Source organism: Triticum urartu, unplaced genomic scaffold (genome assembly GCF_056163025.1).
Source record: "Triticum urartu cultivar PI428250 unplaced genomic scaffold, HENAU_Tu73 scaffold2, whole genome shotgun sequence".
Lineage (NCBI taxonomy): Eukaryota > Viridiplantae > Streptophyta > Magnoliopsida > Poales > Poaceae > Triticum > Triticum urartu.
Window position 1 is genome coordinate 9,449,079 of NW_028260368.1, and position 22,199 is coordinate 9,471,277.

The 22,199-nt window shown below is 35.1% G+C and overlaps 5 non-coding genes across 5 annotated transcripts; 3 read left to right on the forward strand and 2 right to left on the reverse strand.

Annotated features, from left to right (window-relative positions):
- The first annotated feature begins 1,347 nt into the window (after positions 1–1,347).
- Positions 1,348–1,421, forward strand: TRNAP-UGG (transfer RNA proline (anticodon UGG)). Its single transcript has one exon. It is a non-coding gene; the product is annotated as a tRNA-Pro (tRNA).
- Positions 1,422–1,560: 139 nt separating this feature from the next.
- Positions 1,561–1,634, forward strand: TRNAW-CCA (transfer RNA tryptophan (anticodon CCA)). Its single transcript has one exon. It is a non-coding gene; the product is annotated as a tRNA-Trp (tRNA).
- Positions 1,635–18,244: 16,610 nt separating this feature from the next.
- TRNAF-GAA (transfer RNA phenylalanine (anticodon GAA)) lies at positions 18,245–18,317 on the reverse strand. Its single transcript has one exon. It is a non-coding gene; the product is annotated as a tRNA-Phe (tRNA).
- A 1,667-nt stretch (positions 18,318–19,984) lies between these two features.
- Positions 19,985–20,057, forward strand: TRNAT-UGU (transfer RNA threonine (anticodon UGU)). The gene has a single exon. It is a non-coding gene; the product is annotated as a tRNA-Thr (tRNA).
- Positions 20,058–21,269: 1,212 nt separating this feature from the next.
- TRNAS-GGA (transfer RNA serine (anticodon GGA)) lies at positions 21,270–21,356 on the reverse strand. The gene has a single exon. It is a non-coding gene; the product is annotated as a tRNA-Ser (tRNA).
- Between the last annotated feature and the right edge of the window lie 843 nt (positions 21,357–22,199).

Here is a 22,199-nt window from a genome sequence, read left to right on the forward strand (position 1 = left end):
CTTTATTTTATTAATTTAGGATCCAGAAGAAGTAGTTTTTCTTTGATCCATATCTTATTTGATTCATATTATAGTATATGAATACCCTCTATACATATGAAATAATATCTACCGGAAATCAGATGAGTTGATTTGTATTTTGTATTCTATACTATGTTTTCTTTATATATTAAATATGAAGTTCTTACTCTTTCTGTTGTTTGGAAAGATCAAACACACGATGTTCCTATTTCTTTATTTCGTGATGAGTCGTATGCTTGGCGACAATAACGACAAAATTTTTTGAATTCTAATTGTCCGGGTGTATTGTGGCGATTCTTTTGAGTACTATATCTAGAAATCCCCGTCGATTCCTCATTGGCACCTTTTCGAACACAACTGATGCATTCCAAAATAACTCTGATTCTAACATCTTTTCCCTTGGCCATGAACCTCCTTTTCTTTTTGGATTGACTTAACTTAATTCTTCTACTTATTCTTTTATTCTTCTATTTTGAATCCGAAGAAGAAGAATAAAATTCATTAGAATAATTTTTTTTTATTCTTTAATTAAGTAATAAAAAATAGAGAAATAATTAAAGAATACAATCCTTGTCGAATTAGCAAAGATTTTGGTTCGAAATCCTTTCATTTAATTAGCCAGCCCCGCCTTTTCTATGCTCTGATTTCTGAGGCCTTATTTAGCTTGGGTACCCCTTTAAATTGAATTTCTATTTTCAAAAATGGGGTTTACCAAATTTTTAATGACTCTGAGGTTCAACCCAATCCATCTTTTCTTTCTTTTTCCTTCCGATACTAAAAAAAGATTGAAAAGGATCAAATTTTGTCATATCACGAAGAAATCTATCCCTCCCATAGCAATAACTAGAATTAAAAAAAAGGGAATGACAAAGCATCTGGGAATAAACGATTAATTTCTATCAATAAACCTGCTAAAGCACCAAACCATAGAGTACTTAGCACGGGTGCTACAGAGAGATATGTTTTTATATCCCGCATTGAAAATCCTCCTTCCTTGTTGGAATACATATATGATCATAAACTCTTGCCCAAGATTGTTATGCTATATATAAAATGAACCATATCGACGAAATTTTCCTATCCCTAAAAAAGAAAAAGATGACCCCTTCTTCCTATATATTACCAAGGAAAAGTAATCCTTCTTTTATAGGCGAAATTATATTGGATTTTATATGTATATAATTCCTTAATTATATGAGACCAAAAAGAAGAAATGACACGAGGGTTCTATATATAGATAGAGAAAGAAAGAAGAAGAAAATTATGATGTGGAAAAGAAGACAGGAATTGTGTACAATGGCATTGTACAACAATTTAATTTGGAAAAGGGATGTAGCGCAGCTTGGTAGCGCGTTTGTTTTGGGTACAAAATGTCACAGGTTCAAATCCTGTCATCCCTACCTATTACTTCTTTCTTCTTTATAGGCAGTAGCGACGAGATCAATTAAAGTAAAGGGGGTATAACTTGAATTTGTGGAGACTATACGTACGTGAGATACATTAGGAATAGAAAAAGATTTTCTTTTTGAATGAATGAAAGCGCTCTTAGTTCAGTTCGGTAGAACGCGGGTCTCCAAAACCCGATGTCGTAGGTTCAAATCCTACAGAGCGTGATTCCATCTATTTTATGTCGAAGCAGAGTAAAATAACTTAACAAAATTGAATTGTAACTCCAATTTCAATTTGACCTCCTCTCTGGTCTGGAGGAGGTCAATCAAAAAAAAAAAATGACTCAATCAAAGATCCAACTGATCCCCACGCCTGTATTGCAAATACGCAGTCACGAATAATCCCGCTAAAGTAATAGGAATTAGGCCTAAGACGATTCCAAATAGAAAAACTTCAATCATTTCGATTTGTTCGAGGGGATAAAAAAAGAGGTACGATCTATCCCTAAATAGTACTCTAAATTATCCACGAATCTCAATGACCAAGAAAAGAATTCCTAATTAGTCTGGAAAAGAGTCGTAGAATGCCAGGAATCCCAAAGAAAGATTTTTCTTTTCTGAATTATAATTATTCAGTCAATTCAAATAAGGCGTATCTTGTTCAAGCCAATAAATAGAGCTGGGGTTATAGTTAAAGCAGCCAGTAGAAAACCAAAATAACTAGTTAAAGTAAGCATGAAAGAGTTAAATTCCATTTATTTTTTTTTACTACACTACATATGTTGGTAAAGCATTTACCTAAGTTATGGAAAATTCATAATTCATCAGTTATTTTAGATAATACTAAAAAACAAGATAGAGTAAGATACAGAAGTGTAAAAGAAAGTGGATTCATCAGATGATACATGAGTCCCTAATTCCGAATCAAGAGATTTGTTGTGGAATTTGAACCCCATTGAATGAAAAAAAGAAATTCAATTTTCAGGGAAATTTTTGAATAAGAGATAAATAAACAATTGAATTTGAAAAAAAAAACTTCTTTCTATTTTGGATAATTTCTTTTTCAATAGGACCCTCTTTTTGGAGTGAACGATCGAATATTCCCCTATTCCTTCTTATTTTAACTGATTGTATTCCATATGGAATAAGAGGAGAACAAAAGCATTCCACGACCTGCCAAGGGGCTGTTAAAAAAAAAAAAAAAAGAAAGCTCTTCCTTGAATTTACTTTATTTTTATTCCTTTTTCGAACTCCAACCAAAGTAGATTCGAAGACGAGTCACTTCAATTATCCTTTTAAGTTCTATTCTATCTTCTGTCTTTCCCTATTTCATCTCGTAAAGTTCCGCGCTCGCAGTTTGGTCAAGAAAGTTAGACCTAATCCAACAAACAATACAAGGATGAATTACGAATTATGAAAGGATAGATTTCACATATACTTGTCCTTGTATTGTGTCAGTATGAGAATATCCTTCCTAAATTATTTATCCAAACCTATTGATCATTAACTTAGATTTTCCCAAGATTTTGGCTGCTATTCCGAATTACTCTATTATTCCGAAGCCAATGAAAAGTAAGTAGAACCTACAAAAATGGGGTTTTCTATTGATGCCTTGAATAACATATAGCTTACCTATAGACAAAAAAAAAATAAAAAAGTAATTATGTTTCGGAACCAGGCAAAACCAGATTGCTGTGCCATAGGAAGGATAGCTATACTAATTCGGTATACTCAAAATACACCTTTGGTACAAAATTGACAATCTCACAAGGATGAAATATCAGTAATTTTCTATTTACTGGTCGATCCCATCTTTTACGGAATCAATTCCTTTTTTGAATGTACAAAAATTTTGGGAGTTCAGCATGTCTGGAAGCACGGGAGAACGTTCTTTTGCTGATATTATTACCAGTATTCGATACTGGGTTATTCATAGCATTACTATACCTTCCCTATTCATTGCGGGTTGGTTATTTGTCAGTACGGGTTTAGCTTATGACGTGTTTGGAAGTCCTAGGCCAAACGAGTATTTCACGGAAAGCCGACAAGGAATTCCGTTAATAACCGACCGTTTTGATTCTTTAGAACAACTCGATGAATTTAGTAGATCCTTTTAGGAGGCCCTCAATGACCATAGATCGAACCTATCCTATTTTTACAGTGCGATGGCTGGCTATTCACGGACTAGCTGTACCTACTGTTTTTTTCTTGGGATCAATATCAGCAATGCAGTTCATCCAACGATAAAACAAATTCCAACTATAGAACTATGACACAATCAAACCCGAATGAACAAAATGTTGAATTGAATCGTACCAGTCTATACTGGGGTTTATTACTCATTTTTGTACTTGCTGTTTTATTTTCCAATTACTTCTTCAATTGAGAGAAAGAAAGAGACTAATAAGAATTCTCTTATCCCATTTGGAAGGATACCATCCTTATAACTACCCATGACTGTTTTTGTCTCTAGCATGACCAATTGATAAAATGTGGAGGAAAGTAGGGGAAATGGCCGATACTACTGGAAGAATTCCTCTTTGGCTGATAGGTACTGTAGCTGGTATTGCTGTGATTGGTTTAGTAGGTGTTTTCTTTTATGGTTCATATTCTGGATTGGGTTCATCTCTATAGTAATCGGAGGGACCAGATTGTAAACATGAAAAAGTAGGAGCTTAGCGGGTCCTTACCCCCCTTTATCTGATTAGAGCGGAAAGGACCCGCGGAATTTTTATTTTACTCTTATAACGCGAATTGAATCTATTCGATTCACTCTTATGAAGCAACAAGAAAAAGAGATCACTCGAGGATCCAATATCTTATTCCACGAAGGAAGTATCCTGAAAATCCTTGATTTAGTTTCGAGTAATAAACTAATAAAACCTTAATCAAAACTATTCAACTAGCCTAAAAATAAAAAAACCTTCAATGGAAGAGTTTACTTTTTTTTTGCAAAATTTCTGTAAATTTGAAGTTGAACTTAATTAAACAAGCCAAGCAATTTGCTCACAATCACAAGAAATTTTTCCCCCGCCATATTTTCTTCCCCTCTGTTTGTCCACTACCTCGGCTAAACCTAAGCAAAAGAAAAAGAGGTCCAAGAGACAGACCCGAATAAAGAAGAAATAGTAATCTTTGACGAATTAGGAAGAAAAAGGATTCTTATTTTGATACAAGAAGAATCGGCACAAGAAAAAGGCTTTTTCTTGTGCCGAATAGACGATTAAGAAGACCTGCAATCCCTCCGAAAAAGAAGAAATTTTAATTTGATTGTTCTCGCCTTTGCCTTGGATTCTCTTCTTTTGCATGGGATATAAATAAGGAATTCCAGACATCTCATAAACAAAAAGCAGTCTAAACAAAAAAAGGATTTCCAAAATAGATCATAGATAATTCTAGCAATTGCCAATAAATCGAGGCTTTTTACCAACTTGATGGTAAGAAATCCCGGGACCTAGAAATTCATTTCGTACAATTGAACCTTTTCAAACTGTTTCTTTTTGAGAACCAAAAAAACTTGTGCCAAAATAACGGATGCGAAGAAGAACAAAAGGCCTTGGACACGTAATGGATCCTGAAGCACGATTTCTGCGTCCCCCTGACCAAAACCTCCCACATTAGGATTGCTTGTTAATGGTTGATCAAGCTTGATGGATTCCCCCTCTGAAACAAGAAGTTCTGGTCCGGGAGGTATAATATCAATCACTTGGCGTCCATCTGATGCATCAACTATGGATATTTCATACCCCCCCTTTTCTTTACGTAGTATTTTTCTTACTATACCTGTTGACGTAGCATTATAGACTGTATTGTTACTCTTGCTACCATCAGGATAGATCTGTCCTCTTCCTCGGTTTCCCCCTACATATATGGGATATTTTAAGAAATGAGCATCTTTCTTCGTAGCAGGATCAGGGGAAAGAATGGGAAAGACAATTTCACTATATTTCTTACCGGGAACAGGGCCTATCACAAGAATGTTTTTTTTATCGGGACGATAACTCTGAAAAGCAAGATTTCCTATCTTTTCTTTTAACTCAGGGGAAATACGATCGGGCGGCGCTAATTCGAATCCCTCGGGCAAAATAAGAACAGCACCTACATTCAACCCTCCCTTTTTTCCATTAGCAAGAACTTGTTTCAATTGCATATCATAAGGAATTCGAAGAACTGCTTCAAATACAGTATCGGGAAGCACAGCTTGGGGAACTTCAATATCGACGGGCTTGCTAGCTAAATGGCAATTGGCACATACAATTCGTCCAGTTGCTTCTCGTGGGTTTTCATAACCCTGCTGCGCAAAAATGGGATATGCATTTGAAATAGATGTCCGAGTTATTACGTATATCATGATCGATACAGAAATCGATCGAGTTATCTGTTCCTTTACCCAAGAAAAAGTATTTCTATTTTCCATGTCCAATCGCAGATCCCAGAATTTCTACAATAAATTAGATAGGTAGCTAAGCTAATCTAGTTCCCTATACACGAATCTGTTGTCATTCTACTGCAACAGTTGTACTGCAATGATGAATACCTTAAAGTAGGTATAAATAGAAAGAATTTTGCTAAAATGGAAAAGGGCTTTCTTTCTAAAAAAAGATGCTTGCTAATTTGATTAATATTAATATCGGGAGATCAAATGAATTTATGCTTCACTAATTGAATGATAAATGACTACAAGCGAAGGAGATAGACGATTTAAACAAAAAAAGACCCAAAATTTCAAACATGTATCTAGAATTACTGGAAAACTACAAACAAAAATAGTGAAAATAAGCTCGTTAGGAGCCCATCCAAAATCGTTGTAGACCCAACGAATTACTAGTTCCCAACCACGGGTGGAGTGAAATCCAACAAAAAAATCAGTAACTAAAAGAATAAAAAAAGCTTTTATTGAGTCATTTAAATTATAGAAGAATTCCTGAACCCAAGAATTCAAAATGACAAGTTCCTCTTTACCCAGAAAAAAAGAACCACTTAGAATAGCCAAACAGATTATATTTGTCGAGAAATGCAAAATGGTATGGAGATGATCCTCATTATTTATTTTGACCCATTGTATTATTTCCTTGTGTATTCCTGTAGGAGGTTTTTGTACATGTGTCTTTAGTTTCCCTTTTATCATCTCGTCCAAGAGAGAAAGTTCTTCTAATTCTATGAATCTTTCTAGAATCCTTTTCTCTTGAATATCAGTTAAGAGAGTTTCGGATTGCCTGGTATTCCACCAATTCTTAATCCAAAGTTCCAGACATTTGTTAAATGAGGAAGAGACCCCCCAAGGCAAAAGTACGATAAATACAAGATATAGTAAAGAAGGCAATGCTTTCTTTTTTTTCATTTTTGATCTGTAAATGGAGTTGTTAATGAATATGCTTCATTCGCTGACTCTATTCCATTCCCTGACTCTATATGATGATATTTCTATTTCATGATATTTCTATTTCTTTGAAGCAAAAACTCTATAGGTTTGATACCCTGTATCTATTCTTCTTTTTTGTATATTAGTTATTAGTGGAATTTCAGTGCATTGGGTTCTTTCTTAGATCTAGATGGAATGAAATAGTGAAATAGAATAAAAAAAAAGCCCTTTCGGATGAAAAAGGAAGAATAGTATGCGATATATCTAACTTGGATAAAAAAAAATTAAAAGCAAATTTCTCTTATCCTCGTTTGTTCCTTCCTTTAGATAAATACTTAAAAATCCCCTTACAATAACAAATCCAATTTAGAAGGGACTTCCTCCCTGTGTTGAGAAAACTTTTCTTCTTCCAATTCTTCTTTTCTTCATTCAACTCAGTTCAAAAAAGATACCTCAAAATACTTCAATTGGTACGCGCAAGAAATAGGCCAATTCGGCAGCTTTTTGTTCAATTTCTCGTGGAGTAAAAAATTTATCATCAGTACGAGTCAAGGGAATGATCCCCTGGCCCCGGATTTCCATATAAAGAATACGACGAGGATAAAGACCCTCTTTAACCTGAATTCTAATTGATTGGATATCCCGCATAAGGAATCGAAGGAAGACGCGACGTTTTATTCCAGGGAATCCCCAACGAAAAATGCACACTATTCCCTCTTTTCTATCGAATCGGTCATAACCACTACCTACATTCCACAAAATAGTACACCACAAGTAGGAGCTAATGAATAGGCCTGCGATTCCGTAGAAAGACATCACGACCCCCTGCGGAAAAAAAAGAATTTCTTGAGATGGAAGTATAGATATAATATTCTTACCAAGATAACTGGAAATCCCAACCGATAAGAATCCTAGTGAACCTAGAAAAAGAATACAGGCCCAGAAAAAATTACCCCTTTTTCGAGAACCTTTTAGAAGTTCTACCCATATGTGTTCTGATCGCCAATTCATATTAGATATACTAAATCCAGCAGCGGTCGATTGAAATTGAGAGAATAAGCTAAATAATTTTGACTTTACTTTTTTTGATTCTGAAATCGCCTTCAGCAACTAGTACTCCTGTGAAATAATAGGTTAGATACATTGACTTTCTATTCAAAAAATATTCGTTGATTCAATTAAAATAAATAAAATAAAACTCGCTATACCTGGCTCTGCATATTCATGCATTTATGCTCGTAGCCTATATCCGCATCCATAACCGTTTTTCATTTGTGTGTAGAAAGTGTGTGTAGAAAAAGCCACATACCCTACCATATTATATTACTTACACTAAAAAATACTAGACAATCTTATTTTTTTGCACATAAAGAAATAAAGAAGTCATTGCAATTGCCGGAAATACTAAGCCTACTAAAGGCACGAAAATAGAAGGTAAGTTTAAATCCGTCATGGAATAGGTGTCTCAATTCAAATTTACTATTTCTATCTAGTCGAAAAATATCTTAAGATTCTTATGATATAATTAAGTATATCTATTATAAGGAATATTGACTATTGTATTGTATTTTTTATTTTTAGTTTGAAAAATATTCTGTAAAAAAAATGAAAGGATAATAAGAAAATTCCAAAAAAGGAGAACTAATTAAAAAGATTTTATTTTGATTTTCCCATCCTCATGGCCTTTCTATCTTTCTAATCTAATTTGAAATTGGATTCAAAAGAAAGCGGTTAGAATTTACTTCCTGCATACATACTTCTCTAGAAGCGCATACAATAATGCGTGGTAAAGGCGGAAAAATAGTATATTCAATCAAAATCAAAGGGCAAATTATCTTACCTACTATAGATCCCCTACTACCCTCTTAGACTTTAAAAGGCGATATACCACCCAAAGAAAGGGTATGAAAATGCCGGGTGGAGTTAGCTTTTCGACGAAGACCTGTCCCGTGCAGCGAAGCCCTGTTAGTAAGACCCCCCGCAATAATGGATTATAGAAGAATATTATTCCAAATACTCCTCTGGACGCATATAGTAGCATTGCGATTCCGAATCTTTTTTATTTATGAATATGAACAGAAAAAATTCATTGTATCGTTGGGTCGGAGCGGAGGTTTGGTCCAGAAAAATTAGAAACAAAACGTCTACTCTACCGCATTGAAGTCTATAGCGCTGTATTTCCACGAAAGTATAATTCTTACCATCAGGATACGATCCTTTCTTTTGAACTAAACGTCTCTACGATGGGTCCAGGTTCTATGTCCAATCCCAAATCAAGGATTTCTCGCTCTTGATCGGAGTCATAAACTAAAAAAAAACTACCTTTTTATCCTTTTTCTCAAGGTTATAGAAAACTTCCTTATCTAGTTCTAGCATTTTGAAAAAAAAAAAATGCTTCTTTTTTTACACACAGTTCGAGTCACTTGTTGACTCACGATTACGCCTGTTAAAAGTTTCAAACGTCCTCTTTTTTGAAATTGAAAGAGAGTCCTATAAAAAGGTCTAACTTCCAAACTATGTCTTTTTTCATTCATTCTCCTTTAGTTTTTTTCTCTATCTAGAAGTGGAATAGAATAACCCGGTTGAAGGGTAATGATCATACGTCTGTAATGCATTGTATGGCCCAGAATAGGTCCTATTCTTCTACCTTTTCCAGGTAGTCGATGGCTATTCACAGCTACCACCTTAACACCAAAGAAGAGTTCGACCCAATGCTTTATTTCTGTCTTAGTGAATCCCGATTCGACATTAAAAGTATATTGATTCTTTCCCAATAAACGAAGACTTTTTTCTGTAAATACTGCGTATTTGATTCCATTATCATTATCATATGATAATACTATATTTTATTATTTTATTATTTTATTTGTATTTCTTTATTGTATTATACCTTAATATATATATTCTAGATATATAGAATAGACGAATCTCAATTTGTCAAGTCTCATGATCATATCATGATCTATTTTTATTCGGCTCAATCTTTTTTTTCTAAAAAAGATTGAGCCGAGTTTAATTGCAATCAATTAGAAGAATAAAGAAGAATTACTGCATTTCATAACTGATTTTTTTCTCTTTTTATTTCGTTTCTTTTTTATTTATACCTTCTTTATCTTTAGTTTTATCTAGTTAATCAATAGTATCTACCGGCTCGAACTCGAATTTGATCGCCTTCCATACTTCACAAGCTGCGGCTAGTTCAGGACTCCATTTGCAAGCTGCTCGGATAATTTCATTACCTTCGCGAGCAAGATCGCGCCCTTCGTTACGAGCTTGTACACAGGCTTCTAAAGCCACTCGATTAGCTGCTGCACCAGGTGCATTTCCCCAAGGATGTCCTAAAGTTCCTCCACCAAATTGTAATACAGAATCGTCCCCAAAGATTTCGGTCAGAGCTGGCATATGCCAAACATGAATACCACCTGAAGCTACCGGTATAACACCTGGCATGGATACCCAGTCCTGAGTGAAAAAGATACCGCGAGCACGATCTTTTTCAATAAAATCATCGCGCAATAAATCAACAAAACCTAAAGTCATTTCGCGTTCCCCTTCTAACTTACCTACTACTGTACCGGAGTGGATATGATCTCCCCCAGACATACGCAATGCTTTAGCTAATACACGGAAATGCATACCATGATTTTTCTGTCTATCAATAACTGCATGCATTGCACGGTGAATGTGAAGAAGTAGGCCATTGTCGCGGCAATAATGAGCCAAAGTAGTATTTGCGGTGAATCCCCCAGTTAAGTAGTCATGCATTACAATAGGAACCCCTAATTCTCTTGCAAATACAGCTCTCTTAATCATTTCTTCACATGTACCCGCAGTCGCATTCAAGTAATGCCCCTTGATTTCACCGGTTTCGGCCTGTGATTTATAAATAGCTTCGGCACAAAAGACAAAACGGTCTCTCCAGCGCATAAATGGTTGTGAGTTTACGTTTTCATCATCTTTGGTAAAATCAAGTCCACCACGTAGACACTCATAACACGCTCTACCATAATTTTTTGCGGATAATCCCAATTTTGGTTTAATAGTACATCCCAATAAAGGACGACCGTACTTGTTCAACTTATCTCTTTCAACTTGGATACCATGAGGCGGGCCTTGGAAAGTTTTTGAATAAGTAGGGGGAATTCGTAGATCCTCCAAACGTAGAGCACGTAGGGCTTTGAAACCAAATACGTTACCTACAATGGAAGTAAACATGTTAGTAACGGAACCCTCTTCAAATAGGTCTAATGGATAAGCTACATAACAGATCCATTGGTTGTCTTCCCCAGCAACAGGCTCGATGTGATAGCATCGTCCTTTGTAACGATCAAGACTGGTAAGTCCATCAGTCCAAACAGTTGTCCATGTACCAGTAGAAGATTCGGCAGCTACTGCAGCCCCTGCTTCTTCGGGCGGAACCCCAGGCTGAGGACTTACTCGGAATGCTGCCAAGATATCAGTATCCTTAGTTTCATACTCTGGGGTGTAGTAAGTCAATTTATAATCTTTAACACCAGCTTGAAATCCAACACCTGCTTTAGTTTCTGTTTGTGGTGACATAAGTCCCTCCCTATAACTCTTGAATTAAGAATTCTCACAATAACAGGGTCTACTCGATGTTAATTAGGCGTAAATGAAACTTTAGCAAAAATCTCGTAAAACAAAAAGGATATTCAATTAATATAATATCAACTCATTAAAGAAAATTGAGGGCATGCTTAGGTTAATGAATATGTTTCATTCATATATAATGCGTACACCCTGTGTATGTTCTATCCTATAGGAATTCCAATATAGGAATTCGATAGGAATTGAGTTGTTGTTATGGTAAGTTAACACGGTTCGTTATTAAACCATGGATTTGATTTACCAAATCCATAATTATTGTATACTCTTTGATAGATATAGCGCAACCCAAATTAATTCCTAATCCTTATTTTACAAGTTCTTAATAGTTCTCTTTTCTTATTTTGAATGCAAATACCTAACTAAATACTAATAAAATTCTTTGTTGACAGCAATCTATGCTTCACAGTAGTATATATTTTGTATATCGAAGTCCTAGATAGGAAAGTAGAGTAGGCACAGATCCTCCACAAAAGGCAAAATGTATATGAAAAAAAAGATTGATTGAACTTTCCAATGGACTCATTCCATGAGTAAACGATTGAATGGGATTCGCTTGGGCAACGAAATCAAGTCCTGGTCCCCTTTTCTCTCTTATTGAATTAACTAATTCATTTCCTTTTTACTTTTGGATTTTTTTTGATTTGATTTGGCATTATTCAACAATAAAAAAAGAAAAATTTCGACAAATTCCTTTTTTTTAATTATGTGATAATTATGAGAACCAATCCTACTACTTCTCCTCCCGGGGTTTCCACAATTGAAGAAAAAAGTACAGGTCGTATCGATCAAATTATTGGACCCGTGCTGGATGTCACTTTTCCCCCAGGCAAGTTACCTTATATTTATAACGCTTTGGTAGTCCAGAGTAGAGACACTGCCGATAAGCAAATTAATGTGACTTGTGAGGTACAACAATTATTAGGAAATAATCGAGTTAGAGCTGTAGCTATGAGTGCTACGGACGGGTTGATGAGAGGAATGGAAGTGATTGACACGGGAGCTCCTCTCAGTGTTCCGGTCGGTGGAGCTACTCTCGGACGAATTTTCAACGTTCTTGGGGAGCCTGTTGACAATTTGGGTCCTGTAGATAGTAGTGCAACGTTCCCTATTCATAGATCTGCGCCTGCCTTTATCGAGTTAGATACGAAATTATCCATCTTTGAAACAGGTATTAAGGTCGTCGATCTTTTAGCTCCTTATCGACGTGGAGGAAAAATAGGACTATTTGGGGGGGCTGGAGTAGGTAAAACAGTACTGATCATGGAATTAATCAATAACATTGCTAAAGCTCATGGGGGCGTATCCGTATTCGGTGGAGTAGGGGAACGGACTCGTGAAGGAAATGATCTTTATATGGAAATGAAGGAATCCGGAGTAATTAATGAAAAAAATATTGAGGAATCAAAGGTAGCTCTAGTCTATGGCCAAATGAATGAACCACCGGGAGCTCGTATGAGAGTTGGTTTAACTGCCCTAACTATGGCGGAATATTTCCGAGATGTTAATAAGCAAGACGTGCTTTTATTTATCGATAATATCTTTCGTTTTGTTCAAGCAGGATCAGAGGTATCCGCTTTATTAGGGAGAATGCCCTCCGCAGTGGGTTATCAACCTACTCTTAGTACAGAAATGGGTTCTTTGCAAGAAAGAATTGCTTCTACTAAAAAGGGATCTATAACTTCGATTCAAGCAGTTTATGTACCTGCAGACGATTTGACCGACCCTGCCCCTGCCACAACATTTGCACATTTGGATGCTACTACCGTACTTTCCAGAGGATTAGCTTCCAAGGGTATTTATCCAGCAGTAGATCCTTTAGATTCAACCTCGACTATGTTACAGCCTCGGATCGTTGGCAACGAACATTATGAAACTGCGCAAAGAGTTAAGGAAACTTTACAACGTTACAAAGAACTTCAGGACATTATCGCAATTCTTGGCTTGGATGAATTATCGGAAGAGGATCGTTTAACTGTAGCAAGAGCAAGAAAAATTGAGCGTTTCTTATCACAACCGTTCTTTGTGGCAGAAGTTTTTACTGGTTCTCCAGGAAAGTATGTTGCTCTTGCGGAAACTATTAGGGGATTTCAACTAATCCTTTCCGGAGAATTAGACGGCCTACCTGAACAGGCTTTTTATTTGGTGGGTAACATCGATGAAGCTAGCACGAAAGCTATAACCTTAGAAGAGGAGAACAAATCGAAGAAATGAAATTAAATCTTTATGTACTGACTCCTAAGCGAATTATTTGGGATTGTGAAGTGAAAGAAATCATTTTATCCACTAATAGTGGCCAAATTGGCGTATTACCAAACCACGCCCCCATTAACACAGCAGTAGATATGGGTCCTTTGAGAATACGCCTCCTCAACGACCAATGGTTAACAGCGATTCTGTGGAGCGGTTTTGCGAGAATAGTTAATAATGAGATCATCATTTTAGGAAATGATGCGGAACTGGGTAGTGATATTGATCCGGAAGAAGCTCAAAAGGCACTTGAAATAGCCGAAGCTAACTTGAGTAAAGCTGAGGGTACGAAAGATTTGGTTGAAGCGAAGCTCGCTCTCAGACGAGCTAGGATACGAATCGAGGCTGTCAATTGGATTCCCCCATCCAATTGAAGACAATCCAGTGGTTTATAGTTGATACAAAGAAAAAGGGAAGAGGGGTAGAAAAAGTTATTAGATAGCGAAGCGAAGTAAGTCCAATGCTATCTAGTAATTTTTCTACCTACTTACCTACTATTGGATTTGAACCAATGACTCCCGCCGTATGAAAGCAATACTCTAACCACTGAGTTAAGTAGGCAATTTATCACCACAAAGGAAGACCCATTACTTCGATCGATTATATATTGAATCCCTTTTCTAAGCAATACCGCTCTGTTATTGGTCTGTTATATACTAAATACTAAACTAAATACTAAACAGATACAGATCAAAGGGGTATCCTCTGGCATTAGAAAATATTCATCTTGACAAGAAATTATCTATATGTTAAGATATCTCTGATAAGGGCTATAGCTCAGTTCGGTAGAGCAACTCGTTTACACGTGCGCCAATGCTTTTCAAAGGAGCTTATTATGCAATGAACATAATCGATCTTATTGCAAAATCAATGTCTTACTTCATAGATTCGAGAGAATAGGAGAACAGTAGCCTGACAAACAGTCGGTTCAGTCCGATTCAGGTGCCAATTCAGGTGCCTAATCAAATAGAACCCTTATGGATTTGCTAGTTGATAAGGTAAATATCCAGCCCACTAAATGCTAGGCGTAATGAGGATAAGGGCCTCCAAAAAACTTCTTTTCGTTCTATGAACTTTAAGGTGTATGAAGTCTCATAGTTAACTCTTGCAGTGGAACGATAGAGACTCCATTTCACTTAGGTTGATTTAATTTAGACCGGAGGCAGACCTAAGTCAAGGTAATCCTCCTTTGAAACACTTTGGTATTGCTCCTAGATAGATCATAATACAAAAAATCAATCAGAGCACAGGGAGCCATCTCATTATCTTTCCGTAAAGAAAAACTATGGTGGACTAACTGATCTTTAAATCAGTTTATGAAAGAGCCCAATGCAAAAAAATGCATGTTGGGTCTTTGAAACAGTTCAAATCATTTCGATAATAATCCGTTTGATCTGTTTTACCGAGAAGGTCTACGGTTCGAATCCGTATAGCCCTAATATGCCCTTTTTTAGATTTTAGGATCTCTATCCTATGTTTTCTTTAGTTTAGTATAGTTTTCATTTTCTCATTAGTATTTGTTTATAGACTGGATAGGCGCCTGCGACATAGAATAGAGATAAAAGCATTACCAAAGGCTCATTCATCGAAAATCAAAATCATACAGACAGGAAAAGAAAAACGAATTTCTATCAAATCAATAGAAGAAAGGATCCTTTCCCTGATTTGAATCCCGTCCTCCTTCAAATAGGATATCTCTAGACTTCCCTATAATAACTGCAATGATTTTATCCATTTTGCGAATTCCTACTTTGTTTTAAGTATATTTATTACTTTGTTTATAGATACATTATGTAAATTGATCAACTTTAAATAGAAAAAATAAAGTAAAGAGTAAATAAGAAAACAGAATATTCTGTCTCATAGTTCTGAAATAGAGTTCTTTATTTTTATTTTATAGTATTACTTCTCATTAATTATACTGCATAGATTAGTCCTACTATCTTAATTAGGTTCTAATTTAGTAGTATTCTCATTTTTATTTAATAGTCTCTTATTATTTTATTATTAAATATTAAATAAAGGATAGAGCTATTCTTTTTTCTAGAGATTCTAGAGAAAGCGAGACAAAGTGAAACGAGAAAGTTTTCTTTATATAAGAATTAGATCTACATACACCATATCTAAATAGAATGGAAATCCAAAAGAAAGGGAGTTGGGATTCCATTGGATGAATCTTTAAAGAAGATGCAGCACAGAGGAAACAAAGGCTAAACTTAAACTAAGCGCTTTTGTTTGAACAAAAAAGATTCTTGTTTCACCGAGGAAAAGAGAGAAGTTCTGGATAAATTGACAATGCTGAATTGAATTGACTAATTTAAGTTCCGCCTATTCCACATTAATGGGAGTACATTATGTTTCTGCTTCACGAATATGATATTTTTTGGACATTTCTAATAATAGCAAGCCTTATTCCTATTTTGGCATTTTCGATTTCAGGACTTTTAGCCCCGGTTAGTGAAGGACCAGAGAAGCTTTCTAGTTATGAATCGGGTATAGAACCCATGGGAGGGGCTTGGGTACAATTCCGAATACGCTATTATATGTTTGCGCTCGTTTTTGTTGTTTTTGATGTGGAAACCGTCTTTCTATACCCTTGGGCAATGAGTTTCGACGTATTGGGTGTATCCGTTTTTATCGAAGCTTTGATTTTCGTGCTTATCTTAGTTGTTGGTTTAGTTTATGCATGGCGAAAAGGAGCCTTGGAATGGTCTTAACTGAATATTTAGACAAAAAAAAAGAAGGAAAAGATTCTATTGAGACAGTTATGAATTTGATTGAGTTTCCCTTACTTGACCAAACAAGTTCCAATTCTGTTATTTCAACTACACCAAATGATCTTTCGAATTGGTCAAGACTCTCCAGTTTATGGCCCCTTCTATACGGTACCAGTTGTTGTTTCATTGAATTTGCTTCATTAATAGGCTCACGATTCGACTTTGATCGTTATGGATTGGTACCAAGATCAAGTCCTAGGCAAGCAGACCTAATTTTAACAGCCGGTACGGTAACAATGAAAATGGCTCCCTCTTTAGTGAGATTATACGAGCAAATGCCTGAACCAAAATACGTCATTGCTATGGGAGCCTGTACTATTACAGGGGGAATGTTCAGTACGGATTCCTATAGTACTGTTCGGGGAGTTGATAAGTTAATTCCTGTGGATGTCTACTTGCCGGGCTGCCCACCTAAACCGGAGGCAGTTATAGATGCCCTAACAAAACTTCGTAAGAAGATATCGCGAGAAATAGTTGAGGATCAAACTCTATCTCAAAATAAAAATAGATGTTTTACTACCAGTCACAAGCTTTATGTTAGGCGCAGTACTCATACAGGAACTTATGAGCAAGAATTGCTCTATCAATCACCATCTACATTAGATATATCTTCTGAAACTTTTTTCAAATCCAAAAGTTCAGTACCTTCCTACAAATTAGTGAATTAGGAGAGGGGCTCTTTTGTGTAGAAAAATAAAAAGCAGGGCAATCTTTCAAACTTGCATCCGAAATGTGAAATATTTATACAAAGAGGGAGAGATGAAGACAATGCAGCAGGGTTGGTTATCTAATTGGCTAGTCAAACATGAGGTGGTTCATAGATCTTTGGGCTTTGATCACCGAGGAATAGAGACTTTACAAATAAAAGCAGGGGATTGGGATTCCATTGCTGTCATTTTATATGTATATGGTTACAATTATTTACGCTCCCAATGTGCTTATGATGTAGCACCCGGTGGATCTTTAGCTAGCGTGTATCATCTTACGAGAATACAATATGGTATAGATAATCCAGAAGAAGTCTGCATAAAAGTCTTTGCCCAAAAGGATAATCCTAGAATTCCGTCTGTCTTCTGGATTTGGAGAAGTGCCGATTTTCAAGAACGCGAATCTTATGATATGGTGGGAATCTCTTATGATAATCATCCGCGCCTTAAACGTATCCTAATGCCTGAAAGTTGGATAGGCTGGCCCTTACGTAAGGATTATATAACCCCCAATTTTTATGAAATACAAGATGCTCATTGAATGATAAGAAATTCATGCTCACTTATACAACACAACTCCAGATTTTATTCAAGTCAAGGAATATTTTTAGGTTCTTTTCCTAGATGAAACGGAATACCTATTTATAATTAATTCCTAATTATACAAAAGCATTCCAGATAGACTGAGCAAAAAAAGGGTTTCATTTGGATTCCCCTATTTTGAAAATCGCATATTAATTTCCTTCATATGAACAGAAAAATAGGATGACTCAAAGAAGTTCTCTACCAGGAACTTTGTACCGCGCACATTACTTAGCACAACTAGGAAAATAAGATAAGATAAAGATAAGCAAGACTAAAAAAATATTCGTCGGAATAGCGGAATACAAAATTAAGAAACGCAAAAAAATAAAGGGGAATCTCACCCCCTTCTTTATCATAAAGAAAAGATATATTTTAAAACTTCTTTAAAAAGAAAAAGAAGTGCCTCTATATTTATATTATAGATTTATCCACTTAGATGAATAAATATTATTAATGAATATGTATCACAATCCATCTCGAGGTATTTGGATCAATACCTATTCGGTGGATCTTTTTTTTTTTTTTCTCTGCCAGGAACCAGATTTGAACTGGTGACACGAGGATTTTCAGTCCTCTGCTCTACCAACTGAGCTATCCTGACCTTTTCTTGTGCATCATCCTAGTAGAGTATTTGTATCTATGTCAATTAAAAGGACTAAAAATTAATTAAAGTATTTCAAATTTTAAATTTGAAAATGGGGGGGGTAGTCCTATGCATTGTGCATGGTTTACTTAAATAAAACTTAAAAATAGAGTGAATAACCAAGATTTCTTGCCGATACTCTAATAAAAAAGAAATCTATTCAATGAATAGGATAAGATCCATTGAGTTCTCTTCGCATTCCTTTGTGAAAGAGTAGAATGAGAAAGCTAATGAATCTTAAACCCATTGCATTGATAAAAAGAAAAAAAAGTGCATTGATAAAAAGAAAAAAAAAAAGAGGATAAATAATAATAATATAGTATAGTTAGGGAATAAAAGAGGATTTGGGGATAGAGGGACTTGAACCCTCACAACTTATAAAGTCGACGGATTTTCCTTTTACTAGAAATTTCATTGTTGTCAGTATTGACATGTAGAATGGGACTCTCTCTTTGTCCTCGTCCGATTAATCCACTTTTTTAAAGATCTCGAAAACTTTGAATTTTAATTGAAGAATTTGATTATTCAATATTCGATTGGAGTGGATTCACAATAATGAAAAAAAAAAATTATGATATGAGTTTTTTATTTCATAATCATTATCATTTCTAATTTCATTTTTAAAAAAGATAAAGAACCTATATTATAATTAGAATATAATATGAGTTCTGTGATTAATCGTTTGCTATGTCAGTATCTATACGTGTTTATTAAATGTATAAGGTATAAAACCCCTCTTTCTCTAATTTAGAACTAGAAGGAATTCCACTAACAACACAACGTAATTAACTCGATTCGTTAGAACAGCTTCCATTGAGTCTCTGCACCTATCCTTTTCCTTTGTATTCTAGTTCGAGAACCCCTTGTTTTCTCAAAACACGGATTTGGCTCAGGATTGCCCTTTTTTAATTCCAGGGTTTCTCTGAATTTGGAAGTTACCACTTAGCAGGTTTCCATACCAAGGCTCAATACAATCAAGTCCGTAGCGTCTACCGATTTCGCCATATCCCCATTTCCCTCTTCTTTGAGACCAGGATTCCTTGTGTAATTTCATCCATCTCTTAGTTTTTTTTTTGAATCATTGAGTTCATCACTCAACGTAGTCTAGCAGTTCAGTTCGACTCTATTTGAGAGACCTCGCTTGCTTATTGCAATTCAGAATTGAATTGATTCTATCCTTGATGTATTTGCAATTCAATCCGAATCAATATATCCAAAAGTTTTTATCTCCCCCACCTCCCGTCTTACTTTTTTATAGTATTCAAAATTATACTATAACGCTTGATATTTATTCTTTTTTTCTAATCAGAATTAGCAATTTTATTTACTCTGACTCTATGTTCCCCTTAGTGAAATATTAATCCTCAAATTATTAACAAATAATAAAGTCTATAATGATCGAATGAAAATACCAATAAATTCTATAATTTTATTTTTTAATATCCTATAGTTAAGCATATCAAGCTAACTTTATCTTTAAGAAGTTTTAGTATTTTTTTATTTTTATAAGTATAACTTCAAATTTAGAACTAGTTAATAGCTAAGATTAATAACTAATATCTGAGATTTTACGGATTTCCTATACTATACCTATTTCTATTTGTTACACTATTTCCGTTATGTAAGCCCACTTAGCTCAGAGGTTAGAGCATCGCATTTGTAATGCGAGGGTCATCGGTTCAAATCCGATAGTCGGCTTTTTTTTCTCTATCGATGTTCTACGAACAAGAATCTCTTTTTTTCCGAATTAAATGGAGAATCCAGGATCTTTTATGTTTTTTACCTTACAATTTTGCTAGATACAAAACAATAAAATAAATAATATATATACAAAAAAAAAAGATTTTGATGAAATTCCATTTTTTGGGGTACTTTAGTTGATTTTACTCTGTTTATCCTGTAGTTTAATTCAGTTTTAATTTCGATGTATTCTGTAATGTAAATACAATGAAATTAATTGTGTAAAATGAAATTTCAATAAAATAAAAAAAGGAGTCTTCATGTCCCGTTATCGAGGACCTCGTTTAAAAAAAATACGCCGTCTTTACCAGGACTCACTAGAAAAACACCTAAATCCGGAAGTAATCTTAAAAAAAAATTCAATTCTGGGAAAAAGGAGCAATATCGTATTCGTCTTCAAGAAAAACAGAAATTGCGTTTTCATTATGGTCTGACAGAACGACAATTACTTAGATATGTACATATCGCTGGAAAAGCAAAAAGGTCAACAGGCCAGGTTTTACTACAATTACTTGAAATGCGTTTGGATAATATCCTTTTTCGATTGGGTATGGCTTCAACCATTCCTGGGGCCCGCCAATTAGTCAACCATAGACATATTTTAGTTAATGGTCGTATAGTCAATATACCAAGTTTTCGTTGCAAACCCCGAGATATTATTACTACGAAAGATAACCAAAGATCAAAAGGTCTGGTTCAAAATTATATTGCTTCATCGGACCCGGGGAAATTGCCAAAGCATTTGGCGATTGACACGTTGGAATATAAAGGACTAGTAAATAAAATCCTAGATAGGAAGTGGGTCGGTCTCAAAATAAATGAGTTGTTAGTTGTAGAATATTACTCTCGTCAGACTTGAACTTAACGAAAAAAGGAAAGGTTCATAGAATTTTCTTCCCCTTCCCCTTTCCCCGAACTAAATCGCCCTAAGACCATTACCATTAATTTGTATTTTCCCATCAACTAGCTAAAATTGATTAACCCTAGGATTAGGATCCTTTTTTCTTTTTTCCTCTATGTGTATTTTACATACCACAGTAATTTGCTATAGAGAATTTCTAATTTCTATTAAATCAAAATAAGATAATATAAGATATTATATTATTGCTGGAAAAAATTGTTATTTGATTTGATACATTGTGATCCTTAACGTTGATGAATTAAGAAAAACGGAAAGAGAGGGATTCGAACCCTCGGTAAACAAAAGTCTACATAGCAGTTCCAATGCTACGCCTTGAACCGCTCGGCCATCTCTCCTACATAACTTATTATGGAAAATAAACTGAGTGAATAGCGAGTTTTCTTATTCCTGCAGTACAGGTACAACCGCAACCACTCGGGGGTTCCATAGTTCTATTGGAAAAATTCCTTTTGATCTAAGTGGAAGGATACAGGATTTTTTACTAGAAATTGCGCTCGCTATAAAATAAAAGTTTTAATTTGGGTTTTCCCGCAACTAAAGAAAAAGAAAATGGAAGAATTCTTCTTATTGCATAATAAAATAAAGAAACCTTAGAATTCCGTTTGCATAAGATACGCTACACCATACTATCGAAATCAAAAATAGGGTATGAGACAATTAATAACTTTGAAAACACGAAATAGTTGATAACATAAGTTGTTGTTCAGAAATAGGAAAGTGGAATGAAATCCAGTCTTAGTCAAATATTTCATATCTCTTCGTGTCCAAGCAGAAGGAAAAGGATACAATTTGAGCTGAGCGGAAAATCCATATCTCTCTTATCCATTTAAAGCATATGGATTTAGAGTAGAGCATATGGATCAATCTATTTATAATTATAAGAATCGAATGTGTTTGTTTTTATGTTATTTTGTGAAGGAATGAAAACAATTCTATATAGAATGGGTTGGGAATTATGCCTAGATCCCGTGGAAATGGAAATTTCATTGATAAGACCTCCTCAATTGTAGCCAATATTTTATTGCGAATAATTCCGACAACCTCAGGAGAAAAAAGGCATTTACTTATTATAGAGATGGTGCGATTTGACTCTTTTTTTTGCTTTTTTTTAGCCCTACCTATACCTCAGTCTTACGAAAAAGAGAGGGGGGTTGGCATAGAGAGAACCAAATTTGTAA